The sequence below is a fragment of the Rattus rattus genome, chromosome 3 (genome assembly GCF_011064425.1).
Source record: "Rattus rattus isolate New Zealand chromosome 3, Rrattus_CSIRO_v1, whole genome shotgun sequence".
NCBI lineage: Eukaryota > Metazoa > Chordata > Mammalia > Rodentia > Muridae > Rattus > Rattus rattus.
The window spans coordinates 153,812,392-153,816,438 of record NC_046156.1 but is presented as its reverse complement, the minus strand read 5'-3'; the positions used below and the strand labels follow the sequence as shown (position 1 = coordinate 153,816,438).

Here is a 4,047-nt window from a genome sequence, read left to right as displayed (position 1 = left end):
TTTTAAAAGATTTCTAATGGGAAAGAAAAGCGTGTGGAATTTTTAATGTTTTCTGTCTGGAAAGAAAAGTACATTTAGGGTTACAAAGTTTGGTTTGAAATTGACTCTCAGCTATGGACTCAGTGATCTGCAAGGCTCTCAGCTTCTCAAGTCTCTCCACCTAATTAGGGAGGATGGGGCATGGGATCATCTTTATGGCCAATGCACCACTAACTTGCTGAATCCTGACAGTGCTATTAGATTTTCTCGTTGTTATAAATAAGGGTATCCCAACACCAGAAACTTAAATTGAGTTTGTTTTGGCTCAGTTATGGGGTGGAGTCTATTCTTCTGGAGGAGTCTGGGTGACAAGGGCTTGAAGTAGCTGGTCACATTGTAGTCACAGTCAGGAAGGAAAACATTAAGTGTTCACTTTCTTTAGGCCTGGTTTTTCTAGGCACTTCAGGTCCAGGAACAGGAAATAGTGACAACTGCTTTAGGGTGGATTTTCCTACTCAGTTAACCAATCCAGATAATCCCTCATAAGTATGATCCAGGGCTTGTCTCCTACTAGTCTTGGATCCTATCAAAGTTAACCATAACATAACGTATTTTGTAGGACTGGGCAAAGTCAGTTTTTTACATTGCTAACAAAGACACAGGACATTCAAGACAACTACTCTTACTCGGTTATGGACTAAGGTCAACACCTTCCAAATTCTCATTTCAAAGCCATAACTCCCATCATTACTCTACTTAGAGAATGAATTATTGATCCCAAATGAAACTAAGAATTAACAGCACTGGCCAACCCTTTCAGTAAGAGGTAAAGATGACAACATTCTCTCTCTCTCTCTCTCTCTCTCTCTCTCTCTCTCTCTCTCTCTCTCTCTCTCTTTATAAATATCAAAGACAATGCTTCCCTCGGACTCAGACAGGTCCTGCCAGTTCTTTGATCTTCAGGGTTCAGTCTTGAGGAGTATTTTTAAAAACAGACTTATGGCTCTCAAGTCACCCCTGCACAGACTAGACTTGTTGCACGAGTCAGACATGGTCCAGCCCACCCTGCTTTGTACTACTACTTGGCTTTCCTGTCAAGATGCCTGAAGGAGAGAAAGAGGGGGAGATCTTTGCCTTTCAGGCAGAAATTGTCCAGTTCATATCCTCATCATCAATATTATCTACTTAAGCAAGGAGATTTTCCTCCAGGAGTTGATCTCTAATGTTTCTGATGTCCTGGACAAGATTAGGTATAAGAGCCTGACAACTCTTCCAAGTTGGGCAGCGGGAAAGAGTGGAAAATTGACATCATCCCCAGCCCTCAGGAGCACATGTTAAAATTGGTGGACACAGGCATTGGCACGACCAAGGCTAACCTCATAAATAACTTGGGAACCATTGCTAAGTCTGGTACAAAGGCATTCATGGAGCCTTTTCAGGCTAGTGCAGACATCTCCATGATTGGACAGTTTGGTGTCTGATGCTACTCTGCCTATCTAGTGGCAGAGAAAGTGGTTGTGATCACAAAACACAATGATGACAAGCAGTATATCTGGGAGTGTTCTGCTGGTGAATTCTTCACCATTCATGCAGACCATGGTGAGCCCATTGGCCAGGATACCAAAGGGATCCTTCACCCCAAAGAAGGCCAGACAGAGTACTAAGAGGAGAGGAAGGTCAACATAGTTCATAGGCTACCCTGTCACCCTCTACTTGGAGGAGGAATGAGAGGGATATCAGAGCCAGAGGAAGAGAAAGGTGAGAAAGAGGAGGAAGACAAAGAGGATGAGGAGAAGCCTAAGATTGAGGATGTGGGATCTGATGAGGAGGATGATAGCAGCAAAGATAAGAAAAAGGAAATGAAGCAGATCAAGGAGAAGTACATTGACCAGGAAGATCTGAATAAGACAGAGCTTATCTGGACCAGAAATCCAGATGACATCACCCAAGGAATATGGTAAATTCTGTAAGAGTGTCACCAATGATTGGAAAGACCACTTGGCAGTCAAACACTTCTCTGTAGCAGGTCAGTTGGAATTTAGGGCATTGCTCTTCATTCCCTGGCGAGCTCCCTTTGACCTTTTTGAGAACAAGAACAACAATATCAAATTGTATGTCCATCATGTGTTCATCATGGAAAGCTGTGATGAGCTGATACCTGAGTACCTCAATTTTATCCATGGCGTAGTCAATTCTGAGGACCTGCCCCTGAAAATCTTCCAAGAAATGCTCTAGCAGAGCAAGATCCTGAAAGTCATCCACAAAAACATTGTGAAGAAGTACCTTGAGCTCTTCTCTAAGTTGGCTGAACACAAAGAAAACCACAAGAAATTTTATGAGGCATTTTCCAAGAATTTAAAGCTTGGAATCCATGAGGATTCCACTAACCATCACTGCCTCTCTGAGTTCCTTTGCTCTCAGACCTCTCAGTCTGGATATTGGATGACTTCCCGGTCAGAGTACATGTCTCTCATGAAGGAGACACAGAAGTCATCACACTGGTGAGAGCAAAGAGCAAGTGGCCAACTCTGCTTTTGTGGACTATGTGCAGAAACAGGGCTTTGAGGTGGTGTATGTGACTGAGCCTATTGGTGAGTACTGCATGCTGCAGCTCAAGGAATTTGATGGAAAGAGCTTGGTCTCAGTGACTAAGGAGGGCTTGGAGCTACCAGAGGATGAGGAAGAGAAGAAGAAAATGAAGGAGAGCAAGGCAAAGTTTAACAATCTCTGCAAGCTCATGAAGGAGATCTTGGACAAGAAGGTTAAAAAAGTAAAAATCTCCAATAGGCTTGTGTCTTCACACTGTGGCATTGTGACAAGCACCTATAGCTGGATAGCCAACATGGAATGGATGAGGAAGACACAGGCACTGAGAGACAACTCTACAATGGCCTACATGATGGCCAAGAAACACCTGACCAACTCATTGTTCAGACACTGCAGCAGAAGGCTGAGGCAGACAAAAATGACAAAGCTGTTAAGGACCTGGTGGTGCTGCTGTTTGAAACTGCTCTGCTCTCTTGTGGTTTCTCTGGTTTGAAGATCCCCAAACCCACCCCAACTGCATCTACTGCACAATTAAACTGGGCCTGGGCATTGATGAAGATGAGGTCACTGCAGATGAGTTCAGTGATGCTGTTCCTGATGAGATCCCCCCACTGGAAGGTGATGAAGATGCCTCTTGCATAGAAGAAGTGAATTAAGGGCTCCTGGGAAGCCCATGCCCTCTGTATAGTATCCCTGTGGCTCCCCCAACTGCTTTGACTGACCCTGACTCACCTGGCTCTCTGCTCATGTCTACAAGGATCTCTTCTATCCTGTCCTTGTGCCTTAAGGCAGGAAGATCCCCTCCCACAGAATAGCAGGGTTGGGTGTTGTGTATTATAGGTTTTTTGTTTTATTTTGTTCTGAAATTAAAAGTATGCAAAATAAAAAAACAGACTTCTGTTGTTTACATCACCTAGTTAGTGTATTTTGTTATGACAGCCCGAGCATATTACCATATTCTTACATTTCTAGAAACTATTAAAACTCAACCCCCAGTCTTATATGCTTGATTCAAATATTATTAGATCCAGGGTCTGCCTGGACTCAGGCCGATTCTATATTACTAACACTTTGGACTTAATCTTTTGGGAAAACAAAGAAAACGTAGGCTTTCCTTTGCTTCTGAGAAACAATATAATTTTCTTAGTGAGCTTAAATGCTCAATTAAGGGCACCAAACTATCCACTGGGGGAAAAGATAGACTTTTCAACAAATAGTTTTCAGAAAGAAGAGACAAGCTACAAAATGGGAGAAAATATTTGCAAACTATACATCTGGAAAAGGGTTAACATCTGAAATATGTAAGTAACTCAAACAACTCAAGAGTTTAAAAAAACAGAACGTCATATTTAGAAAATGCAAAAAGGAACTGACTAGACATTCTCCAGAGGAGGACATGCACATGGACAGCAGGTGTACCAACAATGATCAAGATGGTTAATTATCAGGGACATAGTGATTAAAACAAAAAGAAAAGTCACTCCTTACACACTGGAATGGCTTATCTCAAAAGGGAGCTCA

At 42.6% G+C, this 4,047-nt stretch overlaps 1 pseudogene; it reads left to right on the top strand.

Moving 5' to 3' along the window:
• Window positions 1–1,078: 1,078 nt before the first annotated feature.
• On the top strand, window positions 1,079–3,182 carry LOC116895599 (annotated as a pseudogene).
• Window positions 3,183–4,047: the final 865 nt, after the last annotated feature.